This window comes from Culex pipiens, chromosome 1 (genome assembly GCF_016801865.2).
Source record: "Culex pipiens pallens isolate TS chromosome 1, TS_CPP_V2, whole genome shotgun sequence".
Lineage (NCBI taxonomy): Eukaryota > Metazoa > Arthropoda > Insecta > Diptera > Culicidae > Culex > Culex pipiens.
Window position 1 is genome coordinate 38,896,328 of NC_068937.1, and position 19,895 is coordinate 38,916,222.

General features: G+C 32.6%; 1 long non-coding RNA gene across 1 annotated transcript in view; it reads left to right on the forward strand.

Moving 5' to 3' along the window:
- The window catches only part of LOC120423877 (uncharacterized), a 96,100-nt gene extending 77,105 nt beyond the window's left edge, over window positions 1-18,995 (forward strand). Inside the window, exon 3 of the long non-coding RNA XR_005606293.2 lies at window positions 18,141-18,995. This is a non-coding gene — a long non-coding RNA (uncharacterized LOC120423877). The remainder of the gene's footprint in view (window positions 1-18,140) is intronic.
- Window positions 18,996-19,895: the final 900 nt, after the last annotated feature.

Consider the following 19,895-nt stretch of genomic DNA (forward strand, 5'->3'; position numbering starts at 1 on the left):
ACCAAGTCCTTCCACAGCATCATGCGGCGCCCTTAATGGGGTCGTGCATAAACCACGTGGCCTTTTTTTGGAGAATTTTTGACCCCCCCCTCCCCCCTCATGGTTTTTCGTGGTTTCACGCCAACCCCCCCCCCCCCTATATGGCCACGTGGCTTTTTCCTCCCAGGTGAAAAATCTTTAAAAAAAAACAAAATAAGTATAGATTTCAAAAATGTTTATCCACAAATGATGTACCGTCAGTGGTGGTGACTTTTGGTCAAAAAACGATATTACTGTTGTTATTTTAACACAATAAAAACATTTCAAATTATATCGAAATAAATAATGTTGGGGAATGCTCCTGAATTTACCAACATTTTCCCAGAATATGGCTAGTATAATCACACCGTTCATAAATGCCAATCGTTTTAAAATTAACTCAAACTCACCCTTTAGAGGGGGTGACATTGGGTCAAATAGAAAACATTTTAATTTGTGTAGGTGCTGTAACACCATTAAAACCAATTTAATCATATATATATATATAAAAAACAGAAATTCACTTAAAAGTGTGAAAAAAGTATGATATCACAAAGTTTAAGGTAAATAATAACAGTATAACAATTTATTGAAATGGTACAGAAAGTAAAAAATACTCTCAACAAAACAAGCAACTTAGTAAAACATATGTATTCAAAATTATGGAATTGCAGTGCAATTAATTGCATCCAGAATAAAAATGCTTTAAGAATCAAAGCTATTTTGATATATAAACAGCATTCATGATTTAATTTAAATGCGCTTTTAAATATTTTCTTAAAATCGAAATTAAATAGAAAAGTTTTGTTTCATGAAAAAAATATTTTCATTTTATTTTAAGGAAAATATCTAGTTATGAAAGCTCCTAGTTAATATTTATTTTATTCCAAACATTCATAAAAATCCAAACTACAGCAACTTTTCTTTTTAATTAAGCATGATTGATTCCAATGATTCAGTGTGTCCAAAAAAGTCGAGCTGTTTAATTTTTTTCTCCATACAAGAATCAGAGACAGGGACAATCATTCAATATTACGACGTTTTGAAATGTTAGTCTTAATTTTTTTTTGAAAATATTGATTTCGAAAAGATCGGAAAATTTCACGAAAGTTTTATTTTTAAACATTGAAAATCGCACCATTAGTTGCTGAGATATCGACATAAGAAAATTTTGGGTTGTTTGGGTAGTAAACATCCATTTTTCTGTTTTAAAATCTTTGCATGGCAATATCTCAGCAACAAAGCAACAAAGAATTTTCTCAGCATTTCAAAAATATTTTTTTTTCAAAATTGGGCAAACATGGGCACTAAATTTTTTAAATTAATAACTGCAACTATTTTTAAAAAAAGTTACCTCAAAATAGCTATAACTTGAAAACGGTGCACTTTATGAAAATTTCACTTATGTACTTTTAGATTGCAAATTCGATTTTACATCGAAAAATAAAATTGAAATTATGTTGCGGTCAATATTCCGATTTTTTTTAATCAGTATTGATTCAAAAATTCATAACTCAAACAACGATTTTTTGCCCGTTCTGGAAATTTCTGAAAAGTTGGCAAAATAAAAAAAATAAAAATAGTGTTTTTTTGCAAATCATGTTTTAGTGACAAAAAGTGAAATTAAAAATCAGCAAAGTAAATTAACATTTATCATTTTTTTCAGTGTAGTCCTTATCCATACCTACAACTTTGCCGAAGACACCAAATCGACCAAAAATTTCTTCAAAAGATACAGATTTTTTAATTTTCATTGCTGCCAAATTTGTATGGAAAACTATATGGACAAACTAATGATGCTAAATGGCTTGGGCACCAAAAAAGGTTTCAGACGGATTAAAAAAATCAAAAATTAAAATTTAAGAATAAAGACCGATTTTGTATAGAATTGCTCCAAAATCGATTTCGTGTCTTTGGAAAAGTTGTAGACAACGCGCTAAAAATCATTCTTTTAGTCATGGACATCCAAATTGTTTAAGGTAAGACTTACTTACTTTAAATTGATTTTGCTATCGACTACGTGTTTTGATAAATTTAAAAAAGATTGAGCTAAAATTTGGAATTTATTTTACATTTTTTTTCAGTTGTTTAAATAAGCAATTATCTACGATTTAAGATTTTTGATCCAACTTTTGGTTGCTGAGATATTACTTCAAAATAATTACAAAAAAAATATTGAAAAAGTTAATTTTTCAATCTTTTCAATATCTTTGAAATTATTAATACTGGGACGCCCAACGCATGTCCAATATACACGGATGCCAAAGCCTCCCTAAAACGTTGGAACGGTAACTTCAACTCACAGGTTTTCGGGCTTGTCTCCGCGGATTTTCGGGCGATTTTTTTATCTAGAGCAAACAAAAGTTGGAACGACGTTTTTGATCGCATAAATTACAGATTTGACCAAATCGAGTTCTGCAAAGTTTAAGGATCATCTAGACATCCTTATAATTCACTCAAAAAAAAAATGTCCCGGTTGGTTGAGTTATGCCCGAGAACCAGCGAGTTGAAAATACCGTTCCATCTTTTTTAAGGAGTTTTATTTATGTTGATCTTTAACGGCATTGTATTGAAATTTATTTCACATATTGATATCGGCATTTAAAAATTAAGTGACTCTTTAAAACTTAAATTATTTTAATGTGTCTATGTATTTGAGTGGTTTTATATCAAATATGAAGTTGAGGGTATAGTATATTTTCTCAGCTTAAAGAAAAACTAATATTTTCAGGAAAGGGCACCTTTGGCCCCTATTTTTTTAATCTTTAAATTAATTGAGAAACAAAAACAATGTTTGCTTGAAGCTCGTTTTTTTTCTCTAAAAATCTAAAATGTTTGCCCATGTTTCTCTTTGGCTCAAGAGATGGTCCCTATTAACATAAAAAAACTAAAAAAAAATACCTACAACTTTGACGATGGACAGTAAACGTGTATTTTATGAAATGTAATGTAATATAACAATCCAAATTGTGTAACCCATGAAATAAGGAATATATTTTAGACCAAAATATTCATCAAATCTTTTGGGGAATCTTAAAGTATGTATCGTTCGTTTTTTCGTTACTGGTTATTTTTTAATGTTAGATGTTTCACTTGCAAATGAGGTAGTGATACTGAAATTTTGTGCGATAATCCTGAAATTGGGGTTTTTAGTTTCTTTGTACTTAAAAAAATATTGCATGAGAGAGGAGATACAAGATATCTTGAGTTTGTTTTAAGTGCCAAAAGGAAATCTTTCGATTAAGATTCTTCAAACACTTATAGGACCAGCTACGGTTATTAGCTAAGATCTGAGATTTTGAAAAAAAAAATTTTCGCAGAGAATCATTTTTAGACACTTCATTTATAATACATATTTAGTTTTTGCCTTGTTACAAAAATCTTATAAAATTGTCAGCGATATTAATTTTTTAAGTTGTTCCAAAATTGAACTATCGAAGACTACATCTGCTTTCAATGCAAATTTGCAAGCACATTTTTAGCTACTTGATACCATCAACAAAAAAGAGAAATTGTGTTTGCATTTTGGTACGCATTTTTTAGGGTATATTAACTTTGGATACTGTCACTTTATTTTTTAACAGCTTTTAAACTTTTGCAAGACGTAGTTACATGAGTATTAAAAAGTGTACAATCAATAACAGGCTCAAAGTATTGATATGAATCTGCCGAAATATATAATTCAATATTGAATTGGAAAATATTATGACATTGAAATATAAGTAATAATTTTAAACACAATAATTGTATGGTTTTGAAGTGTAACAAAAAATGTATGCATAAAAGTAAATTCAAAGCGCTTTTTTTTGTTTTTTTTTTAAGAAAAGATTTTTTTTTTAAAGGCCACGTGGTCAGCCGTTGACCCCCCCCCCTCCCCCCCATGGCTTTTCATGGTTTTTTTTCGGTCGGATTTCGGACCCCCTCCCCCCCCTAAGGAGACCACGTGGTTTATGCACGACCCCTAAGGGTTGTTTGTGCGGGGGTAAACTTGGGGGCCGTAATTAAGTTGAACTTTGTTTGTCCACAAGCAGCTCGGCTCCATCTGGTGCTCTGAACTGGACAGGGCAGACCTTTCTGAGCTGGGGGGTTTCCCCTTCCCATTTGTTCTTATATCTCTGTTTGTCTTGGCCAATGAAACTTGTAACGAAATTAGACTTCAACTTCAGAAATTCGAGAAACTTGCTTTTTTTGAGGGGGCAATTTTGCATTAAAGCTCAAAAATTGTCAGGACAAAGTGTAAATTTTTTAACTTTCTGAAAAGTATAAACATTTCTCAAACAAAAAAAGCTTCTTCAAACTACTAGAACATAAAAAAGCGAGAGAGAGAAGTAAAATTCTAAAGTGTCATAAAACTGCAGTGCATTTGACGCAAATGTACATGTGTGATGCTGCTTCTGCTTCCGCCATCAACGCCAGAGATTTGCCTCGTCGTCGGCGGCGTCATCGTCATACATAATTGGGACCGTAATGGGGTGGGGGAGGAAAAAAAATTACGATGCCACGGTGCTAAAGCACCAGCCGGCAGATAAGATTCATACAGGCATGGAGAGTCTTTCCCTTCGCAGAGCTTGGTCGTGGCGATGACGAAAAGGATGCTTGAACTTCGTGGGAGGACAGTGGAGGAGAGTAGTTTTAGAATCTTTATGATTTTTAGTTGTTTTGGAATACTTTGAGATCATTAAAAAATGTACACAATCCGATTGGTCTTGGCAGTATTCACAGATTTCAAGAATGCATTTTAAATATCGATCTGTAAATGTGGACTGAAATTTAAAAATCTTTCCTTTTTTCATTTGAATTCAAGACGAACTGCATTTAATTCCATCTTGCACCTAATGTAGGCAGCAGCAATTTGACGTCTAATTTTAATTACAACTTCGAAGAGTTGTTTTCAACTGAATTTGAGTGATAACCAGCTCAGTAGGAAGTGAGGAAACAAGTTTCTACTGAAACTTTTGCAAGATAAGTTGTTTAAAAAGTGAAAATCAGCCATTTTTGGAAATAAGACCAACTCCGGAACATGATAAAATTTTGAGAACTTTCTCTCGATTTTTAAAAAAATAAAATGTTTCACCTTAAAATGTTTGATAAATCCATTTCAAGTGTCAGCATGACAGGGTTGTAAAATTCATTTATGTTTCTATCAAAAAGGTCTCGGAACGTAATTAAAAAGAAACGATGACTCTTTTAAAAATATATTATAATATATAAAGACAAAAGTTGTCTTAAAATTGAAACTCATTTGGTGGCCTGAAAATTTAACCCTTTACTGCCCAAATTTTTATTCAATTTTTTTTATTTTTCCCGTGTTCAGGAGGTCATTTTGAGCAACTTTTGTTCTACGAAAAACTTTACTTCTCTTGTTTTATGTTTTTCTTGTTTCATTTTTAGTATTTTAATTTGCATTTATCTTGTTTAGTTTATGTTTGTTTTTGGTAGTATTTGGCCTACTCTACCACCTCCTATCATTACATTTTGCCTATCTTATTTTTTCATGTTTTTACAGTAACTTTTTCAATTTTTTGCATGTTTTTCACATTTTCTGCTATAAAATGGAACCATTATCATTTGAATTGTAAATAAATGCGAAGAGGCATAGTCTGGGGCACTAGAAAAATTACTGCATACTTCTTTTTTACTTAAATTATAGGAAATGTTAGTAAAAAACACAGCCAAAGTTGACCCCTAAAAAAATTACATTTTTAAAAACATTGACAAAGTCACATAAAACAAGTCAAACTTCCAACCCTAAATTATTTCAAAATTTTAAGAGTTCTTCTTTCCAATGCATTTTGAAGATCAAAAATTGGTTGAAAAATGGATTTTTGGCGATTTTTTTAAATCGAAGCCCGTCTAGAGGCGGGGTTGGGTTGTAGAGGGTTAAGCTCATTAGGTTTAGTGGGTCCACTCCTGACCTGGGGTTTGAATGGAATTTGAATCAAATTAAATAATCTTTTTTTTTCACTTGTGTAAGTTTTCCGAATCTCGATGAAATTTTCATATCCTAAATTTTTGTTTAAGGTTTTGATCAGGAATACAACTTTGTAGAACATTGCAAAGCATTTGGATCGATTTTGAAAAGATAAAAAAAAACTCAAAAAAACATCCTGTATCTTTTTGTGGTAAATTCTACAAAGATGAACTTAGGATGAAATCCGGATGAAAATTTGTATTGGATTTTGAGAAAAGTTCTATAAGAGGAGGTAATAAATGGGAACCCCCCCCCCCCCATAGTAAATTGATTGTAGTTTCATACCAATTTCTGGCCAATAGAAGACTCACTAAACATTTGCTAAATAAGCTCAAACTTTCTTGCTAGCTTCTGGGCCGAAGTGCTTGAAAATTTAAACATTTTTTTCTTTTTTATATAAACCACGCTAGTACTTTTGTGTTGAAACAGGGTGACCAGACCACGTAAGAAAAAAAATATTGCTTGACTCTTTTTGATGTGTTTTAGTGAAGAATTCTCAATTTACAAAAGCTCTTAACTTGCAACAAAAAAGCATCATCAATTTTTGATCAAAATATACAAAAATCATTTCAATTCAAAAACTTAAATCATCTCATTGATGTTTTATTTCTTCATTATTCTACACTATCATTAAAAAAAACTGTGTGAAGTAAATTATTCTGTTTTTTTAAATTGGCCGTTTTTAATAGGTTTTGCCTCTTTTGCAAAAAAAAAGCGGGAACGGGTTAGGTATCGTCCAAGACATGTTTTTGTAGATTTTGATGCACTTTTCCGATAAAGTTTGAATCAAAAATTGGTTCTTATATAGTCGTTTCAGAGAAAAATGTCACAAGCTAACCTTTGATTTCTTGCGGACATGATCTCTGAATTTTCTATATTCAAGATTTTTTAATGAATTTCCAATGTTGGACCGGTAATTGGCTAGAACTATTTTTTTTTCTATTTTTTCGTTGATAACTTTGCAGAAAACACATTCAAATTCAAAGAACTCTATTTTGAAAAAAAAAAAGTAATTCGAAGGCTAAGATTAGATAAGATTAGAAAAGAAATTCGAAGGCTTGCGCTATGAACTGCTTGTGCCCAAATTTGAAGCTCGTTGAAAATTCATTTCTAGATGTTTAGCCAATTGTGTTTAATGTCTTATTTTTACCCTATTTTTCAGGTTGAAATTTTTATTTTGTACAAACTTGAATTCCCGGCTAGTTCTTGCCTGAAGTCAAAACTTAAACGCCAAGGTGCACTATCGATACATTGCTCCTTTTTGGTGTAATTATATTTTAAAATTTATTTATTTATTTATTTATTTATTCGTCAAACATACGTAGACTACATGATCGTTGCTTAGTTTCTAATTACAGGGGGGGAACATCTATCTTTGATTGTAAAACTGTTTTTTCATGGTGGATTTTGTCATTGTGAAATCGATTATGTTATTATATTTGTTATAAGTTTCCATCATTCTATTCATGGGCCCGTGTTTAGCGTAGTCAGTTCTGTGAAAATGCAATGCGAAAGGCTCACGTGCTCGCAATACGCGTGTGGGTTCATAGAAATTTAATGTTTGTAACAACTCTGGAGAATTAATTCGGTTTGCAATAAGATCATTTACGAACGAGAGAGAAGCGAATTCACGACGCTTTACAAGTGTTTCTAAGCTTATTAACATACAGCGTGCAATATACGAAGGAAGGGGAAACACTGTCCACCCTAGTTTACGAAGAGCAAATAGTAAAAATTGTTTTTGCACTGATTCAATACGGGTTTCGTGTGTTTTGATGTGTGGACTCCACACGACGCTACAATATTCAAGAATAGAGCGAACATAAGCTATGAACAATGTTTTCAATGTATAGGGGTCCTTAAAGTTATAACTGAATCGTTTTATGAAGTTGAGCATATTAGTTGCTTTGAATACCATCGTGTTGTAATGTTCTATGAAAGTCATTTTAGAATCAATCAATCAATCTCCTGAATCTCTAACATTTGAACAGGTTTCAACTATCTGGTTGTCTAGTTTTACGTTTATATTTGGCTTATTTATTTTTCTGCTGAACAAGATCGATGTACACTTTTTAATGTTTAGTTGTAAAAGGCTACGACAGCACCATTCAAAAAATATGTTGATTTCGTTCTGGAATCTTGAAGCGTCAGTTTCGTCTTTAATTTTCATAAACAATTTCATGTCATCTGCGTAAATCGAAACGTTGATATGCTTAAATATAAAGGATGCATCATTTACGTAAAGAATAAAAAGTAATGGGCCTAAATGAGAGCCTTGAGGTACCCCGGAAGTAACATTGATGAGCCTAGATATGAGGCCATTAAATTTAACACATTGCGTGCGTTTTGTTAAGTAAGATTTAAGCCATGAAAGTAGATTAGAATCAATTCCAATTTTATCCAATTTGAAAAGAAGCATCCCGATCAGGGGTAAATAACACGGGAATACCAAATTTTGGTATTGCTTGGGCAAATAACAGCGACCAAAATGTGCTCTTGGTTGCCCAGTAATAGATGGTAAAATACCATGAAATCATACCAAAATCTTGTATGTGGAAGGGCACAACAATACCAAACCATGTTATTCCAAAGGTAAAATAATACCACAAAATAAAATCATTTCAATACCAACTTGAGATCTTCTGGATTTTTGAACATTGCTTGAATACCAAAACTTGGTATTGCCATGGTTTTAATTTTAGGTATTCCCGCGCCCTTGGAAAGTCATATTTTGGTATTCCTGTGATCTTCCACATACAAGATTTTGATATGATTTCATGGTATTTTACCATCTATTACTGGGCAACCAAGAGCACATTTTGGTCGCTGGTATTTGCAGAAGTAATACCAAAATTTGGTATTTTCATACCATTTTTAGTGCAGCAGTTGCAGTTAGTGAAAAAACGGAAATGATCCATATGCAACAGCCAAATCTACTCACCTGATGATTCCATGTTGTTCTAAGTGATATTCTTCACCACATCGAATGCATTTGTCATTGATGAACGGCCTGTTCTTGAAGTTCTTGAAGCTTCTGAAAATAAAAAGATTGAAAAATAAGTATTATTAAAATGAAACTGGATTGAAATTCACCAAAATTCAATAATCTGTCGATTAACTCGTTTTTCAAAGTATTTGGTTATCCCAACTTAGAGAAATTTCAACGTTTTAAAAAAAATCTTAGCGGGTATATAAAAAAAATTAAAATCAGCTTTAACATTTTTGGGTTTCAAGTCATTTTAGCGCAAAATTAATTATCTCATTAAAATTCATAAAAAAAAATCCCATAGTTTCAGAGGAATTTGATGAAACCTTTCAATACCAAAATAATACCAAAATGTGGCATCCTGACTTAGAAAATTTTCCACAGTTTCAAGTTATTTCTTTAGGGGGTATATCAAAAATGTTTGAAATCAAGTTTGAAATTTCCGGTTTTCAATGAAAGCATTCGCTTTGAGACATCATTTTAGCGCAAAATTAATTATTTTGTCAAAATTGGTCAAAATTTTCCCATAGTTTCAGAGGAATTTGATAAAACACTTTAATACCAAAATAATACCAAAATGTGCCATCATGACTTAGAAAATTTTCCACAATTTCAAGTCATTTCTGTAGGGGGTATATCAAAAATGTTTAAAATCAAGTTTGAAATTTCCGGTTTTCAATTAAAGCATTTGCTTTGATACATCATTTTAGCGCAAAATTAATTATTTTGTCAAAATTGGTCAAAATTTTCCCATAGTTTCAGAGGAATTTGATGAAACACTTTAATACCAAAATAATACCAAAATGTGCCATCATGACTTAGAAATTTTTTCAGAATTTCAAGTAATTTCTTTAGGGGGTATATCAAAAATGCTTAAAATCAAGTTTATAATTTCCGGTTTTCAATGAAGGCATTTGCTTTGATACATCATTTTAGCGCAAAATTAATTATTTTGTCAAAATTAGTCAAAATTTTCCCATAGTTTCAGAGGAATTTGATAAAATACTGTGATACCAAAAGAATACCAAAATGTGGTGTTCGACCATTGACAAATGCTGCAATTTTGCAATATCAAAACAATACCTTAAATTGGTATGATACCACATTTTGCTCTTGCATAATCCTTAAGAAAATTTTTAAAGGGTCCAGGAATACCAAAATTTGGTATTGATACCAGAGAAAGGTATTATTACGCATTTCCCTTGTTATTTACCCATGCTCGGGATAGGAATGTCCACTCTGTCGAAGGCTTTGCTAAAGTCAGTATAGAGTGTCTGTACAGAGTTTTTGTTATCCATTTCATTCAGTGTGTAGTTTACGAACGAGAGAAGATTAGTTGCTGTTGAGCGCCCTTTGAAAAATCCATGCTGTTTTTGTGTTATGTAGTCTTTTAATTGAGCAAACATTTTGTTGTTAACTATTGCCTCAAAGAGCTTGGGAATACATGAAATAAGAGCAATTCCACGGTAGTTTTTCACGTCAGATTTTTTACCGGATTTGAAAATTGGAACTAAATATGATTTCTTCCAAGCACTTGGGAATATTCCTGATTTTAATGATAGATTAAATAGCCAATAAAGCGGAGAAGCCAGTTCAGAGGCTACATTTTTCGCAAATTTTGGAGATATTCCATCTGGTCCGGTACTTTTTGAACTGTCTAGAGCTTTAAGAGCCGCCTGAATTTCATCTAAGGATAAGCTATCGACTGTTATTTCGTTATTCGCTTGGGGTATAAAGGAAAAGTAGCTTCGGTCGCGATCGTTTTCATCAAAAGAGGTGTATACGCTTTCAAAAAAGTTTGCGAATAGTTCACAAATTTCTGCACTGTTTTTGCCAATTTTATTGTCAAGAGACATATTTGACGGAAAATTACTACTTTTTAATTTTGATTTGACAAAATTGAAAAACTGCTTGGAATCACTCTTGATTTCCGATTCTACCTTTCTATGATACTTTTCAAATTCAAATTGGATGGTGACTTCTAACTGACTGCATATTTGTAGATACTCATCAAGTTTTTGGCTATTGCTTTTGTAAGCTTTGTGAGCTTTTTGTTTTCTATTAATGTCTTATTTTAACAGAAAATGTTTGAAAATGTGTGATTTTTCAATGTTTTAATTGATTAATTCTAGTTAAGCTATAATTCATAATTTATATTTAACAAAATATTTAAAAATAATTTTCACCATTTTCTTAACATCATTCTTAACAAATGCGCAAATTTGTCTTAAAGTCTGAAAGTCATCTCATTTTGGTAGAAACGCTCTGCCTCACCTCCACGAGGACTAAATCGACTTTTTTTTTAATTTTAGACCACAATGTGATATTTACAGAAATATTGGAAGTCAGCATTGTCATGAATTATGACACAATTTGATGCATAAATTTCATCGTTTTATGATACTGCACGGAAAATATTCAAATCTACAAATCGTGAATTTTGTTCATGAATTTAAGAACCACGAAGTTATATATTCTCGTTTATAGTGCAAATGCACCATACTCATGAATAAATTCCTTCGTGCAATTCATGAACACAATTCACGTTTCGAAAATGGTTTTTTTCTGCGTGTTATTTTTTTTTAATATCAAATCAAAATTGTATTCTTATTACAGAGAAACCTCTTTTTACGCGGTGGCGTTACGCTTTTTATTTCGTCGATTTCTCTAAAACCATACAATATTTTTGCAAGCTTTCAAAGCGTTTTGTAGATCTGAACAAAACCTACCAATTGCTTTTAAATGATTTCAAAAATGTTGCGTCGTTCCAGAGAAATCGACAAATTAGAAAAAAAAAACGTAACGCATTGCGTAAAAAGAGGTTTCACTGTATTAGCTTAAAAAGAAAGCCAGATAAAAAAATGATTATCAATAAAACAAACTCTAATGTTGTTGTTGCATTTATTACTCCCTGAAAATAATTTTTTCTGTAACAGCAGAAAGTCATTTTTGAAAAGATTTGAAAATGTCCGAAATAAGTATTTTAAGTCTTTCAAAATGTAACTGTTGATTGAAAAAAATCTTAATTTTTTTAATGAAAATAGCTGACATTTTCAAAAAACTTTCAATTTTTTAAATTAAAAATTTAACAATCTTCGCAACTAGCAGTCTGACCGAGCCACGTAGCCCAGTGGTAACGCTTCCGCCTCGTAAGCAGTAGATCGGGGTTCAAATCCCGGCTCGGACCAACACAACTGGTGATCTTTTCCCTTCTGGAATCGATTGCTTAGTAAAGGGAAGGTAGTGTATCGTCACAAACTGGACCTTATCACGACACCTTAGGGAGGCGACCTATGGAATGTTAACATTAACCTTAACATGTTAACATTAAGTGATTTGAAACAAACCACTAGCACCTACATTTTCAAAATCAGATTAAAACAGCATTTAAAACATAAGTTACACGAACTGTTCCAATAGAATACACTTAACACCGAATACATAAAATAGGTTATATTTCTTGTTATTAGTCGAGCTATTGTCATTTATTTTAGTTTTGTGGATCCCTTAAAAGGAAATCTTTTTTCCACTTGGATTTCACCTTAGTATTAGCAGTAGTTAATCTTCATTGCACACCAATATTAGCATTTCTTTGTAAAACAATGTTCTCAGCATAAATTTAGTTTGCCTTCGTCCTTTACATTAACTTTTGTTAGCTGAGCATTTAAGGAGACCACTACCAGGGGGCTCAATTATGAGCTTTTTGGTGTGGGGGTGTGATGGAGGGTCCTTAAAAAAAAAAAAAAAAAAAAGTTGAGAATGAAACTGCCACTGAATCCGCTTTGTAAATGCCGGCCCCGATACTCTTCAAGGGTGTTCCCCTCAGGAACTGGGAAAGATTTACTTTACAACTAGCAGTCTGACCCACAAAAAAATGAATTTTTCCCAGTTTTTCAAAATTTTGCAACTGAATAGGATTTTTGAAATTTTGTTTAACAATAATTTAGATTTTTCCAAAATGTTATTTTTCATTCAAAAAATTATAACAGATGCATCTTGCACCATCCTTAACTCTAGTGCAGTAGATACAAATTTTGGGTCACCTAAATCATCTATAAAAAATGTGAAATATTATGTATTAATTCGTTCTCAAGATACGGATTATGAATTCGATTTTGTAAAAACTAAGATGCGAAATGACTTTCTTTGAGAAAGGGTATGCATGGAAAAAAGTTTCTTTAAAAAACACATATAGAAAAGGCGATTTGAGAAAACGTTAAGAATTGCTCGCTAGATAAAAAAGGAACTTAATAAAGCATTAAGTTTTAAAACACTTTTTAATTTTTGATTAATATTTTGGTAAAATATTTGCTTTACTGAAGATTATTCCGAAAAGGCCTCAGAATTATGTCACAAGCCATTATACGTTACTCATCGAATATTTCTATTAAACAAGGTTTGTATTAGACAATTGAAATTTATCGTTTTTGATTGACTTATCAAAAATGAGATTAAATCATATTTGTTTCTTTTTAATGCACTACTTAACTTAATTTAGTATAGTAAAAAAATGCACCAGCTCAATACAAAATATTGTGAGTTTTCAGCTACAAATATCTCATATTTAAAACATTTAAGTACTTTAAGAAACAAATATTGCAAAATATTTCCACTGAACGGTGCTCGTGGTTCTACCACCTCACTTTCAGTATATTTGCACTAGTAAGAGTGTATTTGTGTGTGTGTGTGTGTGTGTGTGTGTGTGTGTGTGTGTGTGTGTGTGCTTTTGTGGGTGGTTGTGGATGGGTGATTCTACCAGTGCAGACTGCCTCGGATGCCGAGGGAATGAGTGTGCTTAAGATATGCTAAGATATTCCCCTGTGTGTCTCCTGTTTGTGAGCGTAGCATCAAACTGAGTGGGAAATGAGTTGAGGATTCTGTGAATATGTGTGTGCGATAGTGCATGAAGGAATTTAATCGTCATCAAGGTTATAACTAGCGCTCATCAAAGGACACACACACAAACACATTCGTATGTGTGTGTGTTTACTTTCGAGCGAGATCTGCTCTGTCTTATCTTCCAGAAACGCGCAACCTTGAAGCGGTTAAGTTGAAGCATTGGAGACTGTGTGTGTGTGACGACGACGACGAGCTTAGTGGCTGTAATTAGTAGCTTCTTTCACGATAATTATGTTTCAAGTGAGGCCGACGAGGGAAGGCATGAAATTTTGAGCAAAAAACGGAGCATCAAATTTGCCTTAACGTTAGGTGCACTGCATAGTCACTTGGTGCAGGGAAAAACCTGGAAATTGGAACGTCACTGTAATTAGTACACTAATTTGTAATGTGGTGTGTGTAAATGAAGATTTTTCGCAGTGCAAATGTAATTACTTATCATGTGGAACTTACTTTGAAAATAAGCAAATTTCGAGCGAAGATTCCAAAAAGATTCAAAGATTCAAAGATTCAAAGATTCAAAGATTCAAAGATTCAAAGATTCAAAGATTCAAAGATTCAAAGATTCAAAGATTCAAAGATTCAAAGATTCAAAGATTCAAAGATTCAAAGATTCAAAGATTCAAAGATTCAAAGATTCAAAGATTCAAAGATTCAAAGATTCAAAGATTCAAAGATTCAAAGATTCAAAGATTCAAAGATTCAAAGATTCAAAGATTCAAAGATTCAAAGATTCAAAGATTCAAAGATTCAAAGATTCAAAGATTCAAAGATTCAAAGATTCAAAGATTCAAAGATTCAAAGATTCAAAGATTCAAAGATTCAAAGATTCAATTTAAAAACTGCAGCATTTTATGATTATTACATCGAAAACATGTAAGATTACATGTGACTTTACACGGTTGTTTTTTTTTTAAATTGCTACATTGTAAGAATTTAATTTTTTGTGACTAAAATACGTCAATACACTTTTCCCATTCATTTCTCTGCGAATGCTTTCATCTTTCGAAATTGGCATGAGATTTCGTCTTTCCCATAAAAGCTCATCCACTTTATCTGTGATGTTTCTTGCATGTGATACCCATCATAAATAAACTTATGCTAGCTGTCAGCAACAGTCCCGCAGCAGCCCACACCGGGGGACAAATCATACGGGAAAGCTCTCTCTGCTGGGACCTGTGACCTTTTTTCGGGTCCTGGTGGTGGCAGGTTTGGCCAGACCCATTTGCCACCAGCCAGGAGGACTGATGGTCACACATTTTCTCACGCACACCAGATGAGGACTCACAGAGGGTGCCAAATTTGACGTTGGTGATGATCATAATCATTACTTTCGCACAATTTTGGAGATGTGGTCGGAAAATCTTGACAGGTGATGGTCAAATGGGTATATAACTGTCAGAAAAATGGTATGAAAAAATGAATGGATATAAAGACCTTTACACAACCTACATTTTTGCAATTTTCTAGTACTACAGACTTGAAATTTTACAGTCTTATGAATTAACAGTACTTTCTTCTACATTCTCATAATTTTACAACCGTACAATCTTCAAATCTCACTATCTTACAGTCTTACAATCCTACAGTCTTAAAATCTTACAGTTTTAAATAGTAAAAAAATCTTACAGTATTACAATCTTACACTTTTAAAATTTTACAGTTTTGCAATCTTACATTCTTGCAATTTTACAGTCTTGTAATTTTACATACTTGCAATCTTACAGTCTTGAAATTTTACATACTTGAAATCTTACAGTCTTGCAATCTTATAGTCTTACAGTCTTACAGTCTTACTGACTTACAATCCTACATTCTTGCAATCTTACAGTCTTACAATTTTACAGTCTTGCAATCTTACGTACTTGCAATCTTACAGTCTTGCAATCTTACAGTTTTAAAATTTTACAGTCTTGCAGTCTTACATACTTGCAATCTTATTGACTTATAATCTTACATACTTGCATCTTTCATACTTGCAATAGTACATTCTTGCAGTCTTACATGCTTGCAATTTTACAGTCTTGCAATTTTACATACTTGCAATCTTACAGTCTTGCAATCTTACAGTCTTACAGTCTTACAATCTTGCAATCTTACAGTCTTACAATTTTACAGTCTTGCAATCTTACGTACTTGCAATCTTACAGTCTTGCAATCTTACAGTTTTAAAATTTTACAGTGTTGCAGTCTTACATACTTGCAATCTTATTGACTTATAATCTTACATACTTGCATCTTTCATACTTGCAATCTTACATTCTTGCAATCTTACATGCTTGCAATTTTACAGTCTTGCAATTTTACATGCTTGCAATCTTACAGTCTTGCAATCTTACAGTCTTACAGTCTTACAGTTTTACAATCTTACTGACTTACAATCCTAAATTCTTGCAATCTTACAGACTTACAATTTTACATACTTGCAATCTTACAGGCTTGCAATCTTACTGACTTACAATCCTACATTCTTGCAATCTTACAGTCTTACAATTTTACAGTCTTGTAATTTTACATACTTGCAATCTTACAGTCTCGCAATTTTAAATACTTGAAATCATACAGTCTTGAAATCTTACAGTTTTAAAATTTTACAGTCTTGCAGTCTTACATACTTGCAATTTTACAGTCTTGCAATTTTAACAGTCTGCAATCCTACAGTCTTACAATCTTATTGACTTATAATCTTACATACTTGCAATCTTATAGTCTTACAATTTTATATACTTGAAATCATACCGTCTTAAAATCTTTCAGTCTTAAAATTATACAGTCTTGCAATCTTACATACTAGCAATTTTACAGTCTTGCAATTTTACATACTTGCAATCTTACAGTCTTGCAATCTTGCAGTTTTAAAATTTTACAGTCTTGCAATCTTACATACTTGCAATGTTATAGTCTTGCAATTTTACATACTTGCAATCCTACAGTCTTGCAATTTTACATACTTGCAATGTTACAGTCTTGCAATTTTATATACTTGCAATGTTACAGTCTTGCAATTTTACATACTTGTAATCCAACAGTCTTGAAATTTAACATACTTGCAATCTTACAGCTTGTGATTTTACATACTTGCAATGTTACAGTCTTGCAATTTTACAGACTTGCAATCTTACAGTCTTGCAATTTTACATAATTGAAATCTTACAGTCTTGCAATCTTACAATTTTAAAATTTTACAGTCTTGCAGTCTTACATACCTGCAATTTTACAGTCTTATAATTTTACATACTTGCAATCTTACAGTCTTACAATATTTTACAGTACAGTTTTGCTGTTTTATATTTTTGGTTTCTCACACTATTGTAACAACATTCCATATCACTAGTTATTACTTCTTGAAAAATTTCCGCCAACAAAAATTCAAACAACTCATTCTCACAAGAAAAGAAAAACCACCAATTAAAGGCATCGAAAACGTCCCAATTACCGCCGGGCTAGTTTCGCGTGGCATGTTGCACGCTCTCTCATGTCCACCGGAAGTGGGGCCCATCAAATTAACATTGCTGTGACCACCGTCTCATTTGCTGTGATGTCGTGGTTTTGCTTTTTGTTACCACAGTCCACTTCCGCAGATTAAATTCTTCGGCTCCTGTGTAAATTGAAGATTGTGCTAGTTTTGAACGTTCAGAACTTCTTGGTAGCTTGGAGCTTTAAATTGCTCTAGATTAATAATTTGATTTTGAAGCAACTTTTCAGTAGATACTTGTCTTTATGTAAAACCTTCTGAAAAATGAGTTAGACGCCCTTTGGAAATTTAAAAAGAGATAAATTTTTCTCTGTTTATCGATAGATTAAATTTGTAAATGAAACATTTTAAATGAAGAAAAAACTCTAAAAAATTGACTCTTGACTCTTGACTCTTGACTCTTGACTCTTGACTCTTGACTCTTGACTCTTGACTCTTGACTCTTGACTCTTGACTCTTGACTCTTGACTCTTGACTCTTGACTCTTGACTCTTGACTCTTGACTCTTGACTCTTGACTCTTGACTCTTGACTCTTGACTCTTGACTCTTGACTCTTGACTCTTGACTCTTGACTCTTGACTCTTGACTCTTGACTCTTGACTCTTGACTCTTGACTCTTGACTCTTGACTCTTGACTCTTGACTCTTGACTCTTGACTCTTGACTCTTGACTCTTGACTCTTAAATTTAAAATTGATCTTGAAAGAGTATTGATTTGAGTAGAAATGTTGATCTAAAATCCAAACAAAATTGAGTAAAAAATTTTCTAATAATATATATTTTTCTCTTTTCAGGTACGTTTTACAACTAGGATAGACAATACCTCTATTTTCAGTAGTAAGTTCCCTTAATTTTGTTACGCAAGTACAAATCCCTAGATCTCAATAGATGCAAACTGTCTGCAACAGTGAAAAGGTTACATTATTTGTTTTCCTCTAATCTCTTCACAATGATTCATCAAACCAAACAGCCGAGAAAAAAAAACAAAAGCTCGTCACAAAAAGCTTAACCCTTGAGAGGGGTTTTTTCTTTCCCCAAAGTTTGTCTAAATGTCACAAATTTCATTCTATTCCACGCGGCTCTCGATCCCTCCAAATCCTTGCCTCTTTGTCTAGCTTTTTATCTTTTTTCCCCTCTTCTTTATATCTTTGTTATCTGTCATTTTCTCTGTGATCCCCCTCCTACCTCCCCTCTTCACCACCAGAACTGCCACGTGAGCATCTGTTCTGTCAGCACAAATTTTCCGCGCAACTGTGTGGCCTGTAATTGGAGAGCTTTATTTGCCGAAAAGATAAACTCGTTTTCCACCATCCCAACACACCTCACTCCCCCAAAAAAGCCCTGCTGTAACAACGTTTTACGATTCTATTTCAGAGTAAGGCTCTATTCTGCATGTCTGGGAACATTCTGGAGCAGCAATTCTGAATTTCTCATTTTTCTACACAATCCCCTGCTCACGGGTTGGTAACGTGCAGCGCTGGGAAAAAATGGAGAAGAAAAGGGAAATTCAACGCAACGTTGTCTCTCGATTTTCCAACGAAGGGATGTTCTGGGCCCGGTTCTCTTTGCCGGGATATAATTGTGTAAATACGCGCTCTTGTCTGTGTGTTTTTTGTTGCATTTGTTCAAGCAACGAAGATTGAGACGTTTTTTTTTTCTTGAAATGGGATGATTGTAGGACCAATGTATCTATTTTGGGTCTAGTACCAATTTTTGTCCCTGAAAATTCGTTTGAAGATCACAAAACAAAAACAAAAACAAAAACAAAACCAAAAATTAAAACAAAAACAAAAACAAAAACAAAAACAAAAACAAAAACAAAAACAAAAACAAAAACAAAAACAAAAACAAAAACAAAAACAAAAACAAAAACAAAAACAAAAACAAAAACAAAAACAAAAACAAAAACAAAAACAAAAACAAAAACAAAAACAAAAACAAAAACAAAAACAAAAACAAAAACAAAAACAAAAACAAAAACAAAAACAAAAACAAAAACAAAAACAAAAACAAAAACAAAAACAAAAACAAAAACAAAAACAAAAACCAAAACCAAAACCAAAACCAAAACCAAAACCAAAACCAAAACCAAAACCAAAACCAAAACCAAAACCAAAACCAAAACCAAAACCAAAACCAAAACCAAAACCAAAACCAAAACCAAAACCAAAACCAAAACCAAAACCAAAACCAAAACCAAAACCAAAACCAAAACCAAAACCAAAACCAAAACCAAAACCAAAACCAAAACCAAAACCAAAACCAAAACCAAAACCAAAACCAAAACCAAAACCAAAACCAAAACCAAAACCAAAACCAAAACCAAAACCAAAACCAAAACCAAAACCAAAACCAAAACCAAAACCAAAACCAAAACCAAAACCAAAACCAAAACCAAAACCAAAACCAAAACCAAAACCAAAACCAAAACCAAAACCAAAACCAAAACCAAAACCAAAACCAAAACCAAAACCAAAACCAAAACCAAAACCAAAACCAAAACCAAAACCAAAACCAAAACCAAAACCAAAACCAAAACCAAAACCAAA